General features: G+C 41.5%; 1 protein-coding gene across 5 annotated transcripts in view; it reads left to right on the forward strand.

Moving 5' to 3' along the window:
* The window catches only part of LRRC4C (leucine rich repeat containing 4C), a 593,943-nt gene that overhangs the window by 479,472 nt on the left and 87,844 nt on the right, over positions 1-26,627 (forward strand). For 3 of the 5 annotated variants that reach the window (XM_033149579.1, XM_033149590.1, XM_033149601.1), the window contains one exon: positions 23,671-23,843. The exons of the other annotated variants lie outside the window; for them this stretch is intronic. The gene's annotated coding sequence lies outside the window, so the exon portion shown is untranslated. The remainder of the gene's footprint in view (positions 1-23,670; positions 23,844-26,627) is intronic. 5 annotated transcript variants of the gene reach the window in all.

Here is a 26,627-nt window from a genome sequence, read left to right on the forward strand (position 1 = left end):
TTCTGAGCCTCAGATTGGCTCAGGACATAAATTGAATCATTTCCATTAAAAAAAGTTTGGGGCAGTGTCAGGATACCCCAGGGGGTTGCTCACAAGAAGAAGAAGAGTTTGGATTTGATATCCCGCTTTTCACTACCCGAAGGAGTCTCAAAGCGGCTAACATTCTCCTTTCCCTTCCTCCCCCACAACAAACACTCTGTGAGGTGAGTGGGGCTGAGAGACTTCAGAGAAGTGTGACTAGCCCAAGGTCACCCAGCAGCTGCATGTGGAGGAGTGGAGACGCGAACCCGGTTCCCCAGATAACGAGTCTACCGCTCTTAACCACTACACCACAACAGAGTCCTTTTACTCTAAAGAATACTTTATTCTGCATACTTATTTACAGTGCAGAGCTAGCTAAAAACATGAATGCTCAGTCACTTGAAGAATCCGGAAGTGCTCTTCTCCGGTTTCCCGCCCAGCACCAAAGCCTCGGCACCCTGAAACGATGTCTTCTGGGTCTCCTAGCCCCCTTACGGTGTGCCTGTGCCAGAAGCTGCAACTCTCCCTCCGATCGTGTCTGGCTGGCGGTGCTAGGTCTCTCCCTTGCATCCCTGACCATCTGCTCCTCCTCCTCTTCCGTGGGAGAGAACTCTGGCGACGGGCTTTGAGAGGAGTCAGATGACAGCAGTGGCTGGGGATCCCTGTACCTAAGCAAGACCTTCTCTTGAGGAAGTTCCCTGTCCCGATCCTCCCCTCTCGGAGGATCTCTTTCCCCTCTCTCCTCGCGAGGAGTACTCCCGCCCTGGCTCGCCTCACAAGTAGGACCTCCGCCTGGGCTCTCCTCGCGAGGAGAAGGCAAATCCCTGACAGGCAGGTACACATTTTGGGGAGCTCTGGAATCCAGTGCTTTCCCCTGATGCCTGGGTGGTGATGTTTGCTAGTCATGCCTTTCTTCCAGCTTTGCTCAGTTGTAGCCTCTCCTAGAGAGGATGGTCTAGGCCTCCGTTATCTGTGCATTAATTGACCACCCTTCCTCAGACTGCACTACTGCTGTGGTCCCTACTAGATATGTGTGAAAATGGCAACTTTAAGTTTTCCAAAGAGAAACTGGGGAAGCCATTTTATGCAAATTATCCAAGGGGAGCAGAGATTATCTAGCACTTTCTTGGGGTTGGAAAAGCTCAAATACACAGGCAGGCAGGTAGGCAGGCAGGCAGGCAGATAGATAGAGGGAATGACGGAGGACGGGACGGCCTTATTTGTCCCCCTGAAAGTTACCAAGATGTTCCCCACTATGAACTGACAACAAAATTGAGAAAAACAATTTGGCCCACTCCTAAATTAGAAACATTTTATACCCTTTATAATGTCATGTGCAATGGGATTTTTTCAGCATCCTGTATTACCTTGGCCATGTCACCTTTGGTTTCTGTACACGTTGTTATTGCACAATTTTGATTGTTATGTAATATCTTCCATTTGTTTTGTTTTGGTTTCAAGGTCCTTTTGAAAGCATTCTGGACTTGCTTAATTGCCTACACCCTTAAGTATTCGGTAGTTTGTCTCTTCGCATTTCTTTTTTTGTGTTTTAAAAGCCCAGGGTGTGCTTCATGTTAGCTTGCAAGTCTTGATGTGAGCTTTTTAGACTCAGTGTTAGGATTTAAGTCCTTCCCTGCAGTTAGAGAACTAAAAATAAAGGAGCATTATTTTGCATGCCCTGGCTGGATCACATGTCCCAGGCAGATGATGTTTGTGGTGAGCTTTGCAATCTGCTACTCCCACTGGGGCCTTTCCTATTGAATGGACTAACTGAATGAGTCAGTTCCGCAGCTCTCTAGGAATTTTCAGCAGAATAATTGACAAATGATCTGCAAAACATTTTCCCCCCAGCATGCATTAGATCAAGAAATATCAATGAACAGTATATGATCCACAAACCAATTGAAATGATGTACTTAATTTTGTTTGTGTGGAAGCATGTGATGAAACAAGCATAGGTAAGTTGTGAATCGCAGCCCTAAAGTTTAATTGGTGCATAGGTGTGTGTGTAATATTTATTTACTTAATTGTGCATTTTTTATAATTGAGTTATGCTTGCTGCATGGGGATGACTTCACTACTAATTCTATTTGTACTGATGCAACACAGTGGATTTCCTGTTTAGGGAAGTTTTAAATCTGTGATATTTTAATGTAGTTTAATATTTGTTGGAAGCCGCCCAGAGTGGCTGGGGTACAAATAACAACAACAACAACATTTTATTATTATTTAGTACAGGCTGGTTATTGGCCATGCTTGCTGGAACTGGTAGCAGCTGTAGCCCAACAGCTTCCGGTTGGTTATTGGCCATGCTTGCTGGAACTGGTAGCAGTTGTAGCCCAACAGCTTCCGGTAGTCTTGTGGAATGCACTGGCAGAAACTGCTAGTACAGTGGGGGAATGTTAGGGCTGTGGCAAACTCAGTTGGCAGCTTATATTCACTTCATTGTCAGTCCCATGTCTGACAAGGGCATTACTGTGATGCAAAGAAGAAGGAGAAGGAGAAGGAGAAGTAGAGTTTGGATTTGATATCCCGCTTTATCACTACCTGAAGGAGTCTCAAAGCAGCTAACATTCTCCTTTCCCTTCCTCCCCCGCAACAAACACTCTGTGAGGTGAGTGGGGCTGAGAGACTTCAAAGAAGTGTGACTAGCCCAAGGTCACCCAGCAGCTGCATGTGGAGCAGCGGAGACGTGAACCTGGTTCAACAGATTATGAATCTACCACTCTTAACCACTACACCACACTGGCTCTCTGTTGTAATCAATGGAGAGCCCAACACTTCTGCTCACATTTTTTCCTCCAGCCACCAACTTCATTAATCCTCATCAGGCACACAGGTTCATGGTCAATGTAATAAACAAGGGGACAAGGAGACTAGTGTGTCAGCTCTGATCCTATTGCCCATCTTGTGGCCCTCCATGTGTTTGAGAGTGACTGTGGGAAGCAGACAGCCTTCTCCATCTGCTTAGGTTCCCTGTGCATTTTATAATCCTGTTTTGTTCCAGAGTTGTAAAATGTGTTATGAGTCTTCATGGGTATAGAACAGGCTTCCTCAAACTCGGCCTTCCAGATGTTTTGGGACTACAACTCCCATGATCACTAGCCAGCAGGACCAGTTGTCAGGGGTGATGGTAATTGTAGTCTCAAAACATCCGGAGGACCAAGTTTGAGAAAATCCGGTATAGAAGGTTCCCTGCTTTATACAGTTTCTCTCAGGAATTGTGGAGAAAGCAAAGATCAGTGGTGGTGGACTGGAGACCACACACTCACCCCTGCAGTCCTCCCTCATGTGTTAACCCAGAATCTCAACACATGCAGAGGGTTATTGAAGGTGGGATTCTGACTAACTTGAACTCCACCATGGCACAGTCTGGGACTATATAAGGACCCACAAAGGAGCACAGTTCTTGTGTCAAGATGTGAAGTGCATTTCTACATCATTCAACCCTCTTGTCTGGAAAGCTGCAGCATACAACTGAAAATTCTTTTAACAGGGAACATGAACAATTTGCTGAAATGGATCACTTTGTACAAATAACATACAGCCAGGGCTAAGAACAAAGAGGTGGGAGAAGGTGAATAACATTCCTCTCAGAACACTTACAGAGGCTGTACTGTGAGACCAGCAAGTGGCAGGAATACCAGCTCCACCACTGCAACCAGGACTGCCCAAAGGAGATACCACACACAGGTAAGCAAAATAAGGGCTTAGCAGGGTTGGGGGAATCCTATGCCCCAGAACTGACCTCTGGACACCTTCCGTTCCTTCCCTTGGCTTCAAGTGGTGCCTAGAGCACTCACACATGCATGGTCATTCTGTCCTCCTACAATATGGAAAGTATCTCCCATATTGGGAAAATAACTACTGTGCAGAAAAGGCAACACTGTTGAAGAATGCCAGGCTTGACCCATAAGACAGGGTGAAGTAGCAGCCTCAGGCGGCAGAAGTCCCCAAAACAGCGCCCCGCCTCGCTGTCACCTCTGCCATTGGGGGGAAAGCAGCACCAGCATTGGTACCAATTTCTGGGAACATCTTGCCAGAAATCGGTGCCACTTCCAGCACCTCTTCTGCACCGGTGGTGGAAGGACGGTGCAAAAGTTTGCCTCATACAGCAAAACGGGGCGTGTCTGCCTTGGGGAATGCAGAACTCACATACGCCCAGGTAAGTTTTCATCACACATTAGGGAGGGTTCTGGGTAGCCTTGCTTAGGGACTATCAAGCACATCTTCACTGCTTTGTACCATTGGTCAAGAATACATGATTATTATTTCCCCCCTTGCAGGCCCAGAATCAGGAGACAATGGAGCAGAACAAACAGTTGCTGAAGACCATTCCAGTGGAACTTCCTACATTGAACTGGAGGAGTAAGTATTGCCTGGGTACATTATTTTGACACACCAGATACTGACAATTGGGGCTGGAAGAGCATGCAGAATGGAAAAGCCCTTGGGCTGCAGCATTCTTCAACACACACTTGTGAACCCCAAAGGAGCACTCACTCACATGAAGATGCTAGCCATTATTCAGGACTCTCCTCATCTTCCTCTTTTCTCTCTACAGGCAACCTGCAGAGGCAGGGATGTTCCTTCCCTTGGTGCTGGGCACACCACAAGCAAGACCTACAGCAGCAGTGACCAATGGGAAGCCAGCTGATCCTATCAGGGTTTCCTTCTTTTACCTCCCTTAGTTCCTGCTAGTTGTAGAAGTGCATAGCAGACAGGAAAGGAACTGATGGATGTGATGATGCCTAGCTTATGGATGTGATGATGGGAAAATCTGCTTTGTTTCAGAGGCATAAAGGCCAGACAAGAGCAAAAAGTTTGGCGATCCTTTTTTTTTTTTTGCTTCCGGGTCATGTGGCCAGCATGACTAAGCTGCTTCTGGCGAACCAGAGCAGCACATGGAAATGCTGTTTACCTTCCCACCATAGCGGTACCTATTTATCTACTTGCACTTTGATGTGCTTTCACACTGCTAGGTTGGCAGGAGCAGGGACTGAGCAACGGGAGCTCACCCCGTTGCAGGGATTCGAACCGCCGACCTTCTGATCAGCAAGCCCTAGGCTCTGTGGTTTAACCCACAGCACCACCCACGTCCCACTTGTCAGCACTTACTGTACCTACAATTAACAGTGTGCAATAAAAACTGTGAGTGTCCCATTTGTGTTTCTGTATTCCTAATGGAGAGTTTATAAGGAAAATGCCTCCCATTGTTACTTGTGGTAGGTAGACCAATGATCTGATTGGTTGTAAGGCAGCTTTCTGTGCCCCTTTATAACCAAACCCAGCAAAATAAGTTACACAATGTAAGACATTGTTATACTTACTGGGTGGGACAGTGTTCTGCTGGTTGTTATCAGTAAATAATAATATATAATGGGGTGAGATTTAGAATGCCTTAATTTTAACACTGCCAGTATAGAAGTGCATTTTTCTGTCTTGGCATGATTTGAAAGAAATGGTTAATTTGTACTTAAATTAATTTGTCTTTTATTTTCAAGATTAGCAGTTTCTCTCTAAATTCTCCAGTACGACATGTTTTCTTTGGCATTTGTTTCCCATCTGTTAGGTTTTAAAGTTGACTAGCTTGATTTGTTTTGCAACCTGGCTTGTGCTTGTTTGTTTGTTTGATTGTTTAAGGAATTAATTAGGTTGAAGAATGAGAACTTTCAAATCTGCACAAGTTAAAAAGAAAGACAATGTGATGCAGTGGGTAGGCAGTTGGGCTCAGACTGGGGTGATCAGGCTTCAAAACCCGACTCCATCATGAAGCTCTCTTCATGGACCAGTCTCTCTCAGCTTAACCTACTTCACAAGATCCTTGTGGGGAGAAAATGAGGAGAGTCATGTATGGCCCCTTGAGCTCCTTGGAGGAAATGTGGACACACACACACACACACACACACACACACACCTGAACACACTTACTACCTGAAGAAGAAGAAAAAAGCAGGTCTCCATATTTCTTCCATGCCATCCTCCATACATCTCCAAAGCAGTGTCTAGATTTAATACAGCCATACAAGAAACATGAGTTCCCACCCATGTGGTATACAAAACTCAGATTTACACCAGCTGTGTTCTAGCTGCCAACCCCCTGTTTCATTGTATGCAGGTCACTGGAGTACCATGGGGAGCTTCGTGATCCACATTACTCAATGGGAGTTCTGACGGAGCTTCTGTGCCATGGGTTTTGGTGCAGGGCCCACTGCTTTGCCACATTTAGTGTACACACATTCTGGCAAACCCTTAAAAAATTGTCATTTATAGTCTTTCAACCATCAGGGCATCACTTCTAACCTTTTCCTTTGATATAGTATGAGAGAAAAATTATACTGTACGTATGTAGGAAGCCTGTGTATTTTACTTAAATATTAGCGTCTTGTCACCTGCTAGAGCTAAGAAGATATGCTTGTTTGCTGATACTAGATTTTTGCTAGAGCTGAAGAGAGCCAACTAGCCCAGTCTCCTTCCCTAAGGCAATATATATGGCATGCCTGGAGCATTCCTATATCCTTTGTAGTCAGTTTATTGCCAGAATCTTCAACTTCTTTTTATGGTCGCTCCTCCACATATTTTATCATCCTTGAAACTTCTCATTCGGTGATCCTTCTCGAATTGTGGCTCTACAAAATGAAATTAGTATGTGAGATTTTCCTTTCCTTTTGTATTTTTTTGGTTTTCATTTTTGTTATCACAAATTCTTTTTCCTCCCTCTGCAAGTTTGGTTATTGATTTACACATAAGACTGCCCCTTACAAATTTCTTTAAAAGGCTTATAAAAGAAAATCAAGAGCAAGTTAAAATAATTGCAATTAAAAATTTAAGAATACAAGAAGATGCAGAAATACAAAAGTCAAAACTTCTCCAGGGACTGATTTGATCACAACAATGGGACATGCTTCTAGCTAGACATATATGTTTGGTTAAGCCTTTGGTTCAAATAGGAATCCCTAACTGTAATTTGTAATTATCAATGTGCTTGATACTTTTTCATAACAATTGACTTTCGGGGTCGTGTGTGGCATATGTGTGAGAGAGCCATCTATTCGCTTTGTGTTGTCTGGCACACCTAGTCTCTAATTTGTGGTATATGGTAATTTGACTTACCTAAACTGATTGAAGGGGACGACAGAGGATGAGATGGTTGGACAGTGTTCTCGAAGCTACTAACATGAGTTTGGCCAAACTGCGGGAGGCAGTGAAGGCTAGGCATGCCTGGCGTGCTCTGGTCCATGGGGTCAGGAAGAGTCGGGCATGACTGAACGACTGAACAACAACAACAACAAACTGATTGAGAGACCAGGAACTGGATGGAAAATCCTCCCTTGGTTGAACTTAATGGGTAGTTGGACATTACATCTCTAGGGCATTTTCAACTAATGTTGAAGGAAGGTGGAAAATCTAGCACAATATGGAGAAGGCTAGGTTAGAACATAATGCGCTAGCATCTCAGGCACAACAAATCTTCAACCTGGGTAGAACATTCAGTCACTTTCTGAATGGACACAGTCCTAGCAGGACTGATCGCATTTTTCTCTCCTAAATATCTGAACTTCCTTTTGCTGGATTAGTTCTGCTCATGTAAATTCATCCCAGCTCAGCTGAATGAGTCAATGAAAGCTGGAGGGAGGGAGGGAACCCAATCAGAAACATGTTTCTGTTCATCAGTCCTAAGAGGAAGTCTGAAAAGGAAGAGGAAGAGAACAGAGGAAGAGCAGGGATGTGCTGAAATAGAGATGAATCCTTTTCTAGCCTGTTTCAGAGTTGTTGATTAACTTCCTATTTTCCTAGATCAGAGAGAACACCACATCTGGTGTTCTGAATGTACCCTGCTCAAAGTAAAGGGCATAGCGCTTAGCAATCCTTCTGCCTGGATGCCAGAAATAGCATCTGAACTTTTAAGCAAAAAGATAATATATAGACGCATCCTATGAGGTCATAAGTAAAAGATGGCTAATCTCTTTGAGGTACATAGCAACTGAAATACAAAAAGAAAGAGGGAAGAGATATCTTATCATGACATTGCTATGAAGCCTGAAGGGACAGGTAGATGGTGTGATTAGGAATAACAAGAATCCCAACTGACGAGTGAAATGTTAAGGTCCCAAGGTATTCTACAGAACTGCATGCTGTTAATCAGTGTATTTCCATCTTAGTCCTTGCAACAGTTCAGGTTATTAGAAGCCAGAGGCTAGTCAGGCAATCCAGCCTCAGAAGGACATTTAATGTGCTAGCATATTTCTTCACAAGCCTTTAACCTAAGTGATAATTAAGAGGTGAAAAATATGCTTTGAATGATCTCTATAGAAGTGTGCTTGTGATATATGTTGGGCGTCATAATAATCTACACTCAGGTGAAACTGCCTCCTTCGTAGTACTTTCAAGATGTGACCAATACCTTTGTTTTCTAAGCAGGGAAAATAGTCGGCCTGGGAGAACCAAAATCTTATTTTCGCCTGCCTAATGGAGTGCTAGATGAAATGGAGTGACCCCAGATACACTCCTCTGAGATCCTTGGGGTTGGGTGGAATACAAATGTTATAAATAGGTATGGCTTGTTGGCTGTAACTTGTGCTGGGGACTAAAAGAACTTTTTAACATCATAATTGTATCACCAGATCTTCAGTGCAGTAGATCCTGTGTATTTCACAAGATGGACAGAACAAGTTTCTATGAAAGCCTAAGCAGCTGCAAACAGCTGTACCAAATCTTAAGCAGCCATTTTCCAATATTGGCCATTACCTGATGCTATGGAGCACAGAACCATTATGTGGTACTCTGCCCCCTGTTTCTGACAGATTAAGGTCCAGACATTTGAAGCATGAGGATGGAAGGGCTTGATCATTTGACTTCCAGTCTTGATTTCTAACACCCCTTATAGTTTTCTCAGCTCATTTTTAAATTTGTAATTTTAATTGATTTTTTTGGCAATATAATAATGTAACAATTATATATCCAGTTTACCCTACCAACTGTCCTTCCCTAGTCCAACCCAGTCTCAGGGCTCCCCTATGAAAAGGGGGAACATATCAGAGCGGTTAGTACAAAATAAAAAATAAAAAAATTCTTCCAGTAGCACCTTCTTCAGAAAGCTCATACCAAGAACAAACTTAGTTGGTCTCTAAGGTGCTACTGGAAGGATTTTATTTATTTGTTATTTGTTATTTTGTTTTGACTATGGCAGACCAACACGGCTACCTACCTGTAACTAGAGCGGTTAGTAGTTCATTTTAAAAAAATAAATAAATTCCTAGTCTTCACTGCTAAGGCATTTTACTTCCCTTGTGTAGTTGCTATTGCATTTTAAAATAAGTCCATAAAAATTACCTTTATAACATCTATGCGGCCAGAGTTAATCACTTTGTAAAAACCCATTAATTTTGGTGGGAGAGACTTAAGCATGTGTTTAATTCCACCACTGAAATCAATGGGACTTATTACGAGCGTTATTCCTTGGCTGGATGGATCACACGTACCAAAAGGACAGTTGCTTGTTGCATTCAGTATAGCTCAGGGGGATGGGTTAATTTCTGGGTCCTAGTGCCAAGTCTAGTGCCAACAGTTCCTGGATCAACTATTTATTGTCCTTTAGAAAAATGGACATATTTCAAAGAGTTCTGCCCCACTTTCCCCATATAGGTTGTTGTAACTGCTATAGCACACAAGCCTCTGTGCCACAAAAGCCTGAGGAAATGATAGGGTTAGCCTGTAACCACCTGTTAGTTTACAGTTTGTTGTAATATAGTGTTCAAAGAAATTTGGCTTGCAGAAGAGAGGGAGAGAGACAGAACACGGGTTTTAACACTTGTTTTTTCGGTGTGTACTTTGTATGCTGCCATTGTTTCTGTTCATTCATGTCTGGTATAGAGAATCATCTGCTGAGAGTCCATACTAGGTGTCATGCAAGAGGCTTAGGCCTCTTATCGTATGTGAGATGAATTGATGGGGTGGCATACTGTGGTGATGTTTAAAGAGAGAGAGAGAGAGAGAGAGAGATAATTAATGAAATGGATAACTGGACTATCTAGAATTGTTGGGTTGACTATATCATCTGAAGAACTGAAATTCAGGGACATAGGAACCGTAAGACTTTGAGAAAATGCTGGTTATTACTCTTTAGCTTTTCCGTGAGACTTGGTTCTTACATATACAGCAAAGCAGATTATTCATAAAACCATTTCCTGAGGAATATACTACTATTACACTATATTTAGACGCTTGCATGTATGCTTGTCCATTTACAAACCATCTCCACCCTCAGCAACAAACACAACTAGCATGTCATAGAGAAGGCAACCCTATATGCAGGGGATTGTTTTATGGTATTTAAGAGCATTTAGACAAGTGAATCCCTCACACAGAAGCTGAAGTAGTGCAGTCCAAAACTAGGTTTAACCTCTGTCTTTGGGACCCGAGCAATGTGCCGAAAATAAAACAACAAAATGCAGTTCTTTGTTTGTTTGTTTGGAAATGCACTTAATTAGGCAGTCTCCTTACATTTTGCTTGCCGTGTAAGCATCACAGATACCTAGAAGTTGTTTTCAAACATACCATAATGGTTTTCTCCTATGAAATGAAAGCTGACTTGGGATGGGGATGAAATAACCAATGCAGCAGCAGCAGCAGCATAATCAATCCGGTGCTTCTCATTTGCGTGGGGGTCTTACACCTGAGACGGAGCTGGGATAATTTGTCTGGAAGGAAAAAGAAGGTTGATCAGTGCAATACGCTGGGATTTAAATCTAGGTCATTTCTCAGCCCTTAGTCAGAAAACAAAACATAACAGTAACTTTCAACAGTGCTGCAGTTGCCATAATGTGTGCTAGAGCTTACAAGTCCTAAATCCAGGTGTGGCTTATATGGTATTTCTCCAGAAAGCAGGGAAGGAAACTCAAAGCTGAAATTTTCAGAAGGGTTTGGCTGCCAAAATCAGTCAAGCTAAGGTGAATTATTAATACAGAAGAAATTCTATTATATCTAGGTGATGAAACTGGGGTGAATTCCAAAGCGCAGACTTAATAGCATTGCACTCAAGGTCAGTGGTTAATGACTGTAAATCTGGAGTGGCTTGATTAGTAATTTCTTACTTCAAATACTCATCATGCATAATGGAATTGGGGTCTAATGCCGCCAATTGTTGGAGATCTGGAACTAGGGTGAGATGTTCACATTTCAGAGAATTAAAATTTGCTGACTGAATCCTCCTTAAAATAGCTAAATAAAAAGATATTTTAAGAAGCTCTAGCCCTACTCCCCAGTTCCCGTGGTTGCAGTTCTTTTGCTTGACTTCACACACATGCACGCACACAAATACACACACACACACACACATTTTTGTGTGTGGTTTAAAATATTAAACCTAGATTATTCAGGCTCCTGGACAGATTTCACTATGGAGGATATATGCATAGCCTTCTGATACAACAGGCGACACACATTTCTTTCCAATCAATAAATGTGATTTAGCTTAGCTGTGTAGTTGCATGCATGGCTAGATCTGTTTTATATAAAGGCAACAGTTTTGCTGCCTTCCAATCCAGTCCTGATAACATTAGGGACGCTTTCACAATATTTGTGTGCAGAATTTCTTATTTCTATTAACCTAGCTTGTGTTTTCCTTTAATGTTTCATTTCCTCAAATGCGAACTATATGTAAGTTGATATGTAAGGGCCACTGATTTATCCATTCTGATATCTGCCTAAGTCAAAGAAACTGGAAAATTGAGTTACAGGTAGGTCTGCCATAGTCAAAACAAAATACCAAGAACAAAATACCAAGAACAAACTTAGTTGGTCTCTAAGGTGCTATTGGAAGGAATTTTTAATTTTATTTTGTTTTGGAAAATTGAGGATAGGCTAACAAGAAAGGAGCAATGTTTTATTTATTATTAAATTTCTATCCTGCCTTTCCTCTCAAAGGTGAACAGAGCAGCCATACGCAGTTAAAAACATTGAACATTTTTAAACTTTTAAAAATAGATCTACAGCACAGCAAGTAAGTTCTAAGATGCCCAAACCCATCATCTCTGAGCACTAAATACCTGGATGAACAGGAATGTCTTTAGATTTAGTCTGAGACTATGTACGCATCATATATTTAAATCACATCTCTCCCAGCCCCGCAGAGCTGTGGTTTATGCTTCACAGGGAAGAACCCTCAACAAAATACTGTTTCCAGGATTCTTGGGAGGGGTGGGGTGCTTTAAATGTATAGTGTGTGTGTATGTGGGGACAATTCATTTTGCCAAAGGGGGCGTCTCATAATTGGGGCATAACCATGGAGAAATTTAGGCAATTTCTACTCTGCTCTTTAGCCCTTAAAGTGGTTTTCAGATTAAAATCACAATATAAGAATAAGAAGAATGAGATAAAAAAATAAATGCTTCACTTGATTACTGAAACACAGGGGAATAAAAAAAAAGTCATCCACCTTGAGAGAGGCGAATTGAACCTCTTTTAGGAGGAAATTCTGCAATCTGCAATTTGATGGAAGCCGCCCAGAGTGGCTGGGGAGACCCAGCCAGATGGGCAGGGTACAAATAATAAATTATTATTAATATTATTATTATTTTTTTCTGGGTGCTGTGACCAAGAAGGACTGCTCTTATGTCTCTGCTAAGCACATTTCTGAATGTAGTGGAACACAGAGCAGGGCACCTCAGATGCATTGCCTGGGCAAGTTCACTCTGATATTAATTGTGCCCAGAAATTAACTGGAAGCCAGCACAAATGGGAAAAAGTGATATACCAGGAACCACTTGGATTGCTGCTTTTTGCAGGATCTGAAGACTCCAAACAATCTTCAAGTGTAGACCCACATACAGTAGTCCAATCTGGATGTGACCAGAGCATAAGTGTCAATGGCCAGATCTGCATGAATGGGGAAATGATGGAGCTGATAAACATCTCCAGGACATCCACCAGGACTTCCAGGAGTAAATACAAAGTCCAGGCATAACCCATCCAGCACAAATCAAATCTTCAAACCTAGGTAATCTCTCCTACATTGAAGTGATGAACAGCACCAATGCATTGATTGGATCAAGTCCACATGCAATCCATCAGTGTGCCCAGGCAACAGTTCAGGACCTAGGAAGGGAAGCAAGCTAAGATTTTCAACATACAGAATACCTGTTATGAACGTACCATCAGTAAGTTTTATGTAAGGAACAGCTCTCCCCATATGAAGTGCCCTGGACCCTGTGATCATCAACAAAGCCCATCTTTGGGTGCCTCCTCTATGAGAGGTCTGGAGTGTGGCAACACAATAACAGGCTTTTCTGTGGTGGCTCCCTGCTTGTGGAATGCCCTCCCCAGGGAGGTTCACCTGGTGCCTTTGTTACATATCTTTAGATGCCAGGCCAAAACATTCCACTACTCCCAGGCCTCTGGCTAATTAAACAATCTATGATATTTTAAATGGTGTGTGTGTGGGGAGGGGTGTTCTTCTTTTGATTTGTTGCTTTGTTATGTGGTTATGTATGTTCATATTATAAATCAGCCTGTGATCCTCGGATGAAGGGTGGTATATACATTTAATAAATAAAAATAAAATAATAATTGTATCTTTTTTGTGAAGAATTGCATTGACCACCATTGACTTGCACTGAAGAGTGAATCAGTGCTTAAGAGAGGGTCTCTCCATTTACTAAAACTCATTGCTGGACTCTAACTTAATGATGGGAAAATATAAATTCCAACATGGATTAGTACTTTGACAAAACCTGCCCTCTAGTTTCTTGGAACTTTTCTTGCTAAAGAGACATATTCTGCTTCATTCCTGGCACTTCCAAATCTATTCCAAATTTCAATGAGTGCAGGATACTGAGTTTCACATAATATTAGTTTATGCTTCTTGTGTTGGCTACATTCAAGTAAGAATTTCCAAAACAACCACCATTCATTCATACTAATAAACTGAAATGAGATGCTAAAATGTTTCTACTGTATTTTACTTCATATTGAAAGTGTTGGGTGATTCTCCCTCTCCCTCTCCTGCAAGCTAAAGTAGTTCAAGATCCTGTTTGCAGTTTCTAAATCACTGAAGTCAATAAACTTTTGCCTGCTGTTCACAATAAATAGGCTTGCCCATACGTTGAGTTCTGTAATGAATCATTGCTTACAGTACTAAATGGTTCTGTCAAAGAAGTATGCCCTTCATTGCTGATACTGTATGGAATCTTGAGCAACAAAAGCTTGTGCTGTGCAGCTAATGGAAATTATTCACAAGTGTCCCCTGTTGATCAGATGTTTGGAAGTGTAGGACTTCTTGTTTAGTCTCTCTGCCACTGTGAAATCCAGATGGCTATACTCTCTGCAGCATCGCTTTAGCTATGAAGTTGCAGCTGTCCATGAATGTGTAGCAATATAAATGTTTTAGTGATGAGCTGATTGCTGTGAATTCACTCTTGGTAACTCCAAATGTCCTAAAACTCTGTCAGAATGCATTTTATTTTGGAGAATAAATATGTTACTGCACTATTTGCTGGTTGGTAATAGTGCCCTTAGAGTTTGTGATTGTTGCTAGTATCTCAAGATGGGGAGAAATGGAAGGGAAAGCAAAATACAGGGGTAAGTGGACAGCACAAGCAAGGGTATAAAAGAAGTTGTCATCAGTAGGAGATCTGGAGGGGGAAGGGGGTGCATTACATACAGTTGTACCTTGGTTTTCGAACTTAATCCGTTCCGGGAGTCCGTTCAACTCCCGAAACCCTTTGAAAACCAAGGCACGGTTTTTGATTGGCTGTAGGAGCTTCCAGCACTTAAGCGAAAGCCGCGTTGGAAATTCAACTTCTGAAAAATATTCACAAACCAGAACACTTACTTCCAAGTATGCGGCGTTTTGGAGCCAATTTGTTCAGGAGCCAAGCCGTTCGAGTACCAAGCTGCTCGTATAGGTCAAAGAATGACAAAGGTCACTCTAAGATCTTTGCTCAACTCAGGAGAAAAGGCATTTACAGAGATTCGAGCAAATGCTTAGTTTTATAAGGCTGCACTGCTGTGGGAGCATCAAAAGAGAACAGTTGTAACTGACACAAAGAAAAAAGAAACTCTTATCACATGTTGGGTGAACAACATGCTGAATGACAAGGGCCAGATGATCTTTTTTAGGGAATGTTAGGTCTGGACTTCCATATCACTCTGTACTTTACTGAACACATAACCTGTAGGCCCTGGAGCATTCAATAAATAATAAATTCAAATGTGTAAGCATCTAGGAAAAATGTGAATAAACAGCATAATTTTTAAAGGAGAAATTGGGCTAGATCAATTTGAAATGTGCAGCTGGAAAGTACTGCTGGGACGTGTGGATTTAAGTGCTGTCTAGCCCAGTCCTGTGCATGAGTTTCTGGCTTTATTTATTCACAGAAGTTGCATTGCTCTTTACAAAGTGGTTTATAACGTAATGAGTACAAAAGTAATAATCAGTGAAAGGCAATAAAATAGCAAAACCACAACAATGCAGCTGAATATATCTGAGCTCTGAAATATTCACAGATAGGCCAGAGTTTATCATGTGAAATGTATTTTTACAATACAGAATAAAACGTTCACATAAAAAGGGTAACCAGAATTATTGTTTATGGGATTTTTTCCCCCCACCCATAATGACATATACATATATTTAACTTGTGTTTTAGGTTTAACAAATGTACATTGGGGGAAGGCAAGGGAAATATTACATCTGACATTTCATCCCCATGACATATCTTTAGTCTTTATTTACCTCCTGCTTGGATTTTTATAAGGTCACCCAGAGGCCAGTGTGATGTGTGACCTTATAAATTATTATTATTATATACATATTTAATAAAAAAATTCCTCAACTGTACCACAGAATAGTTCTATTAGAGATTCCCCACCACCCTAAAAAGAATGATTGAGAGTGAAAATTGTGAACATGAGTAAGAAAAACAGCGTAGTCATGCAAAGTTTATTAAAAGCGTAAGGAAGGGCTGGAGCAAGAAAGCAATATTTCAAAAACATATCTATTTTGAGAGTACAGGCAAACCCCTTCTGTCCCACCCCCCAGCTCTCCTTAGAAGAAAAGGGGGTATTCCTTTCCAAAGCCATCTGTTGAAGTGTTATAGAGCATATGCATTTATGTCACCTGGTCACTTATATCTCCACGACTTCTACTACAGAGAAGAGCCCAAAATTAAACACCCTCTTTTTCTCCAGTGTGGTTGTGGTGATGTTGTTCCTTGTAAATTCCTCATCTTTTGGCTCTTTCCACAGATCGTGTCTTCCCTAAAAGAGGGCACATGTTGCAGTGAAATCTGGAGACTGACCTCTTGGTTGTGGGTGGGTCCATTGGATAGCCACAACACCCGATTGGTAGGTCCCTCGTTGCTGGGTGTAATCTGGCCAATGGGTGCAGTGTAAAATGATTGAGGGACCTATATATACCTATGCATGTGACCCAGAGCTTCATCTTTCTACTCGTGCATCGGAACACCCGCCCACCTCTCCCTACTTTTAGGGCCTTTTGTGATTGACCTTGCTATGCCATCGTGTGTCGTCTGTCATTGGGACAGGGGCATGGCAGGAATTTTCCCCACTTGGCTGATTGGCTGTTGCCATTTGGGTTTCGCCTGCCACATAGCAAATCCTCACAACTTGTAAGGTTGCGGATAGGCACTGGTTCAGGTGATAGGGATGGGGGAATGGTCTCGACATCCCTATGTGAAGGGTATTCCGTTAAAGGAATTCAGGGACTGCGGGATGTGGGGGAGTGAACAGAGTCTGTTCCCAGGCTTTTTACCTACCTCAGGTGTTCACTTTGGCTGACCTATGATGGAGCTCTGGGTCAGCGCTACCTGCAAGGGAGGTAGTCGAACCAGAGCCTATGCAATCACTCACTTTTCTGTAATCAATAAAGTTGTGGCCTAAATTCTGCCAAAAACCAAAAGTAAAATTTGAGTCAAATGTGTGTTTATTTTGCGCGCGCGGGGGGGGAGGTCTCTGGGTCTGAACACGCAATTGAGTTTGGCAAAATAACAGCTCAGTTAGAGTCAGTGCAGTGATGGTGTCACAATTCGTGTGCTTTCTGCGTTACTCCAAACAGCACTGCTCGTAAACAATTAGCACAAGAGGGCTTTGATACTTCTTCCTGATATACTGATCTTTATTTACTGCTTGCAAAAAAAGGGTTTTTACATGCATGAGTATTAAAAATTGTATCTCTACCTGTAGTCTGAAGTGCAACAGTTGATTATACTGCCTAAGTCTGCATATGCTGGTGAGGCCTCAGATGTCAAAGTTAAAACAGGATTTCATTTTTGCCCCTTTATTTGTTCAGCTGTCTACATTATGAGCAATATACCCACTATAATCTGCATCATGATTTTATGCATCTTTATATTATTTCCTTTTCTTTCCCCCCTAAAAAATATGTTGCTCAATCTCAGGCTTCTTAATGAAAGGAAATGATATTGCTATTTTTGCTGGAGGTTTTAATTTAGATCAGCACCCTTCCCTTGGATTTAGTTACACTTGCAAAGAAGCTAAAGACCTTGTCTATGTGAGAGGTTACCACACCTATGATGACTACCTTTGTTTATCGCCTCTCTGATATGGCCCAGTTCTAGCCAAATGTGAACATCAGAAGAACCTGCTGGATCAGGCCCATCCAGTCATCCTCACAGTGGCTGAACAGATGCCTGTGAGAAACCCACATGCTCTGAGCTCAAGAGCATTCTCTCCTCCTGCAGTTTCCAACAATTGTCATGACGCTCATATAGTCAACTACTCCCTGATAATAACCTATGTTATTGGCATTTGGTGTCTGGGCTACTATGCAAGGCATAGAATTATTACCTCTAAGAAGTAATTAAGTTGGCATGCTTATTTGAGTGATTTGATCTTTGTTTTGATTGGTCTCCAGCATAGAGCTTCTCCTTTATCTGAGGACTTGCCTCATTTACTTCTGCTTTGCAAGGTTTTGAGTTCTCTGTCATACATTGATTGCCTTTCTAGACCAAGAACCTCTCAGCCCCCACCCCAGTATTTCCATCTGTAAAATAGTTTTCTAGAATATCTTCTAATGTTGAATTCATGTGTTATATAAATAGGTTGTACATATGACAACTTATGGTCTGTCTTTGAGATCATCTGATTGAGTTAAGTGGTTTTAGTTTTTGTATATGGCGGTCTGGATTGTGGGAGTTTGATCTTTGTCAGCCTTGTATCGTACAGTGGTACCTCGGTTACAGATGCTTCAGGTTACAGACTCCACTAACCCAGAAATAGTACCTTGGGTTAAGAACTTTGCTTCAGGATGAGAACAGAAATCGTGCTCAGGCGGCACGGCGGCAGCAAGAGGCCCCATTAGCTAAAGTGGTACTTCAGGTTAAGAACACTTTCAGGTCAAGAACAGACCTCCAGAACGAATTAAGTTCTTAACGTGAGGTACCACTGTATAGATTTTTTTTTCCATGGTGGTGGTAGACTTGTAGCTGTGTTTTATGTTGGCTCCTCCAGTGTATGGTTGGATTCCATTGTTGTTTTGTATACACACCTTTGCTGCAATCTACAGATCAGCTCCTACCTAACTCAATAGAAACTTTCTGTGTATATCAGTTGATGTGGTCAGTAACAAAATGCATTGTTGCAATGTTGTGGCAGAAGAGAATTTTTCATTTCAGGTGGCTCAGCAGCCATATGCATGAATTGAGTCAAATGGGACTTACTCTCTGGCAAGTTGTTATAGGATTACAGCCTTTGTTAGTTTACTTTTTAACAGATAAATAATTGAGATAACCATAAAAAGAATGCAATAGCAATTGTGTTTCTAAGGTATTCATTATCACACTGAGAGCCACTGTGTTGTAGTGGTTAGGAGCAGTAGACTCCTGATCTGGGGAACCGGGTTCGCGTCTCCGCTCCTCCACATGCAGCTGCTGGGTGACCTTGGGCTAGTCACACTTCTTTGAAGTCTCTCAGCCCCACTCACCTCACAGAGTGTTTGTTGTGGGGGAGGAAGGGAAAGGAGAATGTTAGCTGCTTTGGGACTCCTTCGGGTAGTGAAAAGCGGGATATCAAATCCAAACTCTTCTTCTTCTTCTTATCTTCTAGATATCACAGGTGGGCAGAGTGCTGTTGTGTTCAGAAGGTCCATCTTGCAGGCTTCCTACAGACATTTGGTTGGCCTCTGTGAGAACAGGATGCTGGACTAGATGGGCCATGGGCCTGATCCTGCAGGCTCATCCTATGTTCTTATGTTTTTATTCAGAGGCATACTTTATGACAGGTGTGGGAAGACTTCAGGCTTGACAGATCTACATTTATTTATTTATTTGCTAAAAACCCCAATATCTACCAACCAGAGCCAGGTGCAAAAGCCATAGTTAGGGTTAAAGAACGGGGTGCCTCTGAGAACACTCTGAGCATATGATTTGGTTTACAATGCAAAAACTGAACTTATCTCACAGTCCTTTCACCCAAAAATCAACTCCTGGGTGTTAATTTTGCTTTATTATAATTAAGACTCATAATTGCTATTTATATAGTATGAATACCATGGAAGTCTTAGAATCATATTATTAATATCGTAGACCTCTCTTTAATGTTATTGTCTGTTATATACCCTTATTGCTTGTGTAGTGCACATTCTCTGTGGCTGTGCAATAAACACTCTGATGCTCTTCATGAAAAGCAAGCGTATCATTGGTGCCTGAACTGCCTGTTTACATGTAACCCAGTCCAGAACCCATGGAATTCTGTATGTAACCCATGGAATTGCAGCCTCTGTAGTTTGTTACCTCATTGTTGTATCATTAGCTTATATAGAGGTCAGTTTGCCACAATACTGTATACACATAGAAAACATTGTGCTACCCAGTTGCTTCATTTTATTTCTTCTCTGCAAAGGCTTGAATTTCTGTGGTTTGTGAAGGATATTTGATGCTGTATGAATGTTTTTGCAATCCTCATTCTGGTAATCAATGAGATGTAAAATTGCGGCAGTTCCATGCTGCCTAGAGCCTATGCTGACAAACCTCATTTGGTTTGTCAGAAGGCATAAACCACTCATTAGACCACATCATTAGCTCAGTTTCCTTCTAATGTGAAGGAAAAGTGAACCAGGCCAGCTCTTAAGGTGATGATTTTTTTTTCTTGCTTTTGTAACTTTAGAATAGCTGTAGTGATCGTGTAACCTGAATCTCAACGTGGTCAGGAGCAACTGAATTAAAAACTGTCCCTTTGAGGAAAGAGTAATGCTCTGCATTTGGAAGCTATTGACCGGAACTTGAATAGTTTGCACCTAAAATGCTTTAGGATTATACCCTTTTCTCCAAAGTTTGGAATGTTTTATAACCCATTTTGTAACTTTACAGCACATTTCAAGGTTGAAGCCTGACATGGCTCCAGCCCAGACCACCACAACAGAGGATTTTACTTGTGAGTAAGGAAGAGATCTTTATTGAGACAGAGAAGAGATACGAGTTCAGCCATGGGTATCAAGTCACAGCTAGGCTAGAGGCAGTGATGAAAGTGCTGTCCAAGATCAGGACAAGGTGTTTAAAACTGCACAGAAGCAATGAAGCTCTCCCAACAGGTTGGCACATCCACTCACCAAACTTCTAAAGATGGAGCAAGCCATCCATTACACTCTCATGTCTTGCAGGACTGTTAAACACGTAGGTGTTCACTGTGTCGGGGGGACATATCTGTTGCTAGCTTTGGGAGCACCAGTGGGTCCTGGGTGAACAGGATGTGCCCTCCTCTTCTGACTATAGTTCCTCTACCCCTAACAGTTGGTGGCTCCTAGGGTGCTATAATCTGTAGCTCTATGAAGTCAGGACCATTAATGAACTACAGTTTCCAGGATTCTCCACGACTGTTAAAGTGGGACAATGGTGCTTTAAATGTACATTGTGGGTGTGACATAGAAGGTTAAAAAATGACATGAGGTAAAACTGAGCTCCTCCCACATGGCTGGTGCTCCTCAAGTTATGCACATGGCTCCCATGACACAAATGTAACATATGGTGTATTCCTACACCCCCCATACTCCAAAAAGTATCTAGTGTCCCCTGTCAAAAGCCTGGTTGTGACTAACCACACACAATGAATAATTGTACTAAGAAATGCCAGCATAGCCTCCATAAGTTGTAATTTTTGGTCAAATGATTCATAAGTCATTACAAATGAAGAATAATATTTGGATATTATAACTGATCATTTCATGAAAACACATCAACCGGGACAAATGGCTGAATTCATTGCATAAATACTTTGATTACTTTGCTCAGACTACTGAAGGAAAATGACACAGAAAGATGTTAGGCATATGGAGATGCTGGGCGGGATTCAGCTAATCAGTCCTGTCACAAGGGCTTCCCCTTGCACAGTGGGGATCCCCTCCCCCAATCTCCTCCATCTGTACACCTCCTGAAATTGGCTCTAGAGGAGCCAGGAGATACCCTGGAATAGTGTGGAGGGGAAAAGAGGGGGAAACATTTGGTCTGGCAAGCCAAAATGCTTGCCCTGATGCACCATTCACCTTAGTGTGGTATTAAATTCCATTGAAGTTAATGATCACAGGCTCATTAATTTTAATGGGTTTACACTGAGCAAGACTTAGTTGAATACAACCTGAAAGAGGAAAGTTAATCATGTATATTTCTAAATGAAACCTTGATGCTACTGTTGTTGAAGACCTACTGAAATTGACCTAGTCATGTTTGGTGATGCTTTATTTTTAGGGGGTGTTAAAAGGCCACAGTCCTATATACACATCTATAAACTGCTCATCTGACCACATTATTAGCTCAGTTTCTCCCAAAAGTTAAGGAAAAAAATGGAACCAGGCTAGTTGTGCACTGTGCTCCACAGTAAAGCAGTTATTGTGTATATAGTGTGAGGGGAAAACCTAAAATGTATTACATCAATCCTATGGATCTTCACCAACTGCACTGATGTAAAGAAGCAGTTTTTTTTTTTAACAGCCCGTGATATATAAAGCACCCCCATCTTAATTTCTATAAAATACCCAAACCCCCTTAATTTGCTCAAAGTTTACTGAACAATTAGGATAGAACTGTTATGTCTCTACAAGGTTCAAACATACAAGATTTGCATAAGGACCTTCTTGTCCCTAAGACTCCCCTTGTCTGGCATCTGACAAAGTCATAGTCGAGTACTGCATAGAAAAAAACAGATGTTGTTTCACTGAACTACGACCCTACATCAGGATTCTTGGGCTGTTGTGTGTCAGATATGCCACAATACCTCACCTTTGTCTCACACCATTGGAATCAAGTAATACTCTTGTGTGGGACAACTGGTAAAGCAGTAGTAATCTAGTCCTACTGCCAACATGAAGGAACCAGTTGGGACCATGTCCCAGCATTGCAACTCCCACAAGATGCTGTGTGTAAAACAAAAAATACAATACCTTCAGCATTGTTGTATTTCTACTCATAGACTGATGGAATTTTCAGAATTATGTGTCTACTGTTGCCCTCTATTGGACAAGCTGTTAAAAAACTGTATTACTTGTCTTGAGACAATTATTCTGTGACATTTGTTCTACAGACTTTAATGGGAGTATGTGCTAGTCATATCCATTTGGATTCTGTAGACACAGGGAATTCAGAAGTCATATTAATGAAAGTCATATTTCTTCCACTATTGGTGTTGGTTTATCATTACCCAAAAACCACTAGAGTTTTTTGTGACCCAGAGAAGAGTCTATGTTAGAGAATCCCATGTATGAAACTAGCTCACTTCAGATTAGATGGGCACCAATGATCTGCCATGACAACTTTTCTCCTTTGAAAATAATAAAGCCGTTCCCAATAAGGATGGAGGAGGAATTTGGTAGGCTTTTTACAGCAGATTGACTCAGTCCAATGGGCCAGAGTTTGCTTGCAGTTGGAAGTGCAACTCCCACAGAGTTTGCCATGCCGTTTTGGTGTGCAAAAATTGCTCTCAAAATTATGGGTTGCATCTGACAAAGTCATTGTTCCCTCTGGACAACTTGCAGTCATGCAATGGAACTTTCCCTTCCTCTCTCCCCTCCTGGGGCACGTGGGGAAAGGAGAGGGAAGGGAAGTTCCATGGTGGGAATAGAAGTCATTCTCCATTGAACAATCTGCATTTTAGGTGAAATGTGCACAGTTATGCAGATAATAATGAATGCAATTTAAATGAAAACTTTCCATGCATCCTTTCCAAAATCACTTCAGACACAGAACAGGCCTATTTGTTAGTGCCAGCAAAAATTAAACAGGACAGACCTAAGCTGATCTGTCCATCCCGAGTTCTGAGTAAGAGGACTGCAAGCTGGGTTTAATGAGACAAAATTTGCAGTCATTTTGCACCCCTATTTTTTTCCTCAGAAACTCCACGGCCTCTATATTTCTCATACTCAGACAACAAGTTTCTCCTGGTAAACCATGAGTTGCCAACCACTGAGTTTTGTATGACTCCCACCTCCTTTGGGTAGGTTTTACTTGTGAAGAGCTATCTCGTTGATTGAAAGGCCACCACAGCTATTGATTTCGCTTGTCACAAGGGGGCTCTGCTATGGGTTCCATAGCAGCTTCCTTCTTTCTTGAATGAATGCAGCAGTCATTCAGAGTCCCTGCTGCCCACGTAATACTGAATGAAATATTCTCTTCATATTTTAAACAGATTGAGACTATGAAGAAAGACTGGCAGTTTGTAACAAGAGGGTTGGCTTCTATTTTGCTGGCCCCAAGAAAGAAGTCCTTTGTCTGTGTAACTCAAGCAGATAGACTAACCACTAGAGCACCTGCATTATTGGCCAGGAACGGAGAAGGGCAGAAGATGGACTAGGTATTCTGGTAGGTTTATTTTCCATCTCTTAACTATTTATGTGAAATCCATTTTTGCCTTGCAAAAAAATGCAGTGCCTAGGAATGTTCTTTGTGAAGGAATGTTTATACATTGAATCCTTGAGCGAGATTTTTTTTGGCTTCAGAGCCTTTTACCACAAGAAGAAGATCGTGGAAACTGGTTGGTCCAGTTTTGCAGCCAAATCCTGTGTGTGAACAGAATTGGAAGTAAGACCCATGGAGATTCTGGCTGGACAGGAATATGGCACATTTTGAAATGGCACAAGAAGATGAAGCAGCTATTTCATTTTGCTTCATAGTTGTTTGACTCTTCATCAATTAAAGTTCTGCTGGTGGTAACAGCACCAGGCTCATCTCTGCCAGGAATGCACTATCTGTAACTTTTTTCTTTCTTTTTAAAAGAAGTCCTATAGTTTTATCCAACTGTGTTTCGCAGTTAGGGGGGAAAGACTCTGTGCAGGCTTAAATGAACCCTCTTGTTTATGACTTATTTTCAAATCAAGGCTCATTTTTAATGATAACACTGATGTTTAAATTATAAGGAAGTGTAGTACTGTATATAAAGAGGGCTTTAGGATCATGGTGGTTAAAAATTGTAATACAAAAACCTCTTAATTAGAGCAGTTTCCACCACCTGAATTATCATTCTTGGTGATTTTAGCTCTTGGGATAGTGATTCTTTGTGGTTGTCAACATGAGCTCAGTTAGAGTCCACTGAACATATTCTCTTGAGCTGCCCTTTCTATACAGGTTTCAGGCAAAATCTTGTAGCCCCACTCTTATCTCAACTTAGCTCTCTATCCAGAGAAAGACAGGTTTTATATTTGTTGAATAACGTTATGGGAAAAACAGCTTCCTTGGTGGCCAAATTTCTTTTTCTAGCTCTTAAGCGCCGTAAGACTAAAATTGATTGCATTGACACGGGTTTATCTGTATAGCTTCATGTTAGTACTGGCTATGTTTTATTCTAAAGTTCCTTTAGATGTTTTAATTCTGTGTGGATAAATGTATCTTTTCTGACTGATGGTCGAATAAAGAATGATGATGATGATGAGCTCAGTTTTTGGGTTTTGGTGATCCTGTTGGAATGCAGAAAGCTGCTGAAAAAGGCAAAAAACAATACAAATAAAATGGAGGCATAAATGATGATGATGATTATGATGATGGTGGTAATTGGATGGATTTCTCTAAAGATCATGTTATAAGAGAATCAGAGAATATTGCCATAATGTCTTAGAAAATCTGACATTTTATTTTGTGAAATTCTTCTTTTTTGTTTTTTCCTCTTACTTGTTTTCAAATCAGCCAGTTGGAACTGAGGAGTTAGTAAGTTAGGTGCAAAGCTGTCCCATAAATTCACTAAGTTAAACATGCTGGACGACAAACCACTCCTAAATACTCCTCACTCATTGCTCCCCCTTTCACTAGTGAACTTCTCAGTGTTGTACAAAGCCAAGCACAGCAGGAGTGAAAAAGCCCCAAGAAGCAAGCCAAAAAAAAAAAAAAAGTTGTGTCTTCTCTTCAACCTATTAATGTGAATTTTAGCAGTCCATTTCAGAAACCCATTGTGAATGCCCAGGTCTTTTAACAGCATAGATGTGCCTCAATTCTTAAAGTAACCATTAATTGTGATAATAGCCATAATGCAACAGAAAAACACACTAGCATGCAACACCATCCCAAGTCAGTAGATACCCACCTTTCCCTACCATGCCACCTCTATACCAGGCTGTTTCTCTGATGGGGAAGCTCATTGACTAGTGATTCAGGGCAGAGCTTTCTTGGTGGTGGCAACCCATCTGTGGATTTTCCTCTGTCTCGGGGCTTTTGGAAGAGGTGGATGTGTTTTCAGCCATGGGTGTTGCCTTCTGCTGTAGTGCTGTGATGGTGTGAATTTAAAACCATTATTTTAAATCATGATTGAGATTGTAAAGGTTTTTAACAGTGGTGCCTCGCAAGACGAAATTAATTCGTTCCGCGAGTCGTTTCGTATTGTGAAAATTTCGTCTTTCGAAGCGCGGTTTCCCATAGGAATGCATGGGGGGGAATCGCAAAACGTTTTCGTCTTGCGAAGCACAACTATAGAAAAATTTGTCTTGCGAGTCACCTAAAAAACCGTAAAACCCTTTCGTCTAGCGAGTTTTTCATTGCACGAGGCATTCGTCTTGCAAGGTACCACTGTATTATTATTATTGAATACACTGAATGGTATTTTGTATACCTCTCAGGTCCTAACCAGTGAAGGGTGTTTTTAATAATAATAATAATAATAATAATAATAATAATGATGATGATGATAAACAAATGAACTAATGAGTACTCAGAAGGATCATTCACCACCAGGCGAAACCTGACAGAAACCTCAGTCTGTGTGTTTACGGGCAGGGGAGTCATCTGAAACCTCTGATCATTCAGTTGTACACAACATTACTAATTCTCTGTGTCAACCATGAAGGAAATGTGGCAATTTCAAACTTCTGAGCAGGTACCATGTAGTTAGTAAATCTGAACACACATCTGGGATTTTTCTGTTATTGTCAGAAGTAGCAAATGTGAGCAGGACTGAGGTGAAAGGGCTATTTGAGATGAACTGTGACTACCTCAGTTCTCCTTTCAGCAACTCAAGCAGAGGTAATGGCATAGTCATGCAGTCATGTGCTGAACACCTGCCCTATCCCAGCAACCACTGTGTGACTCACCAATTTGCCTTTCAACATCTAATCTCAGTTTATGCACTTTCCCTTCACTCCCATCAGCCACCTGTGCTGCCCA

This window comes from Lacerta agilis, chromosome 1 (assembly GCF_009819535.1).
Source record: "Lacerta agilis isolate rLacAgi1 chromosome 1, rLacAgi1.pri, whole genome shotgun sequence".
Classification (NCBI taxonomy): Eukaryota; Metazoa; Chordata; class Lepidosauria; order Squamata; family Lacertidae; genus Lacerta; species Lacerta agilis.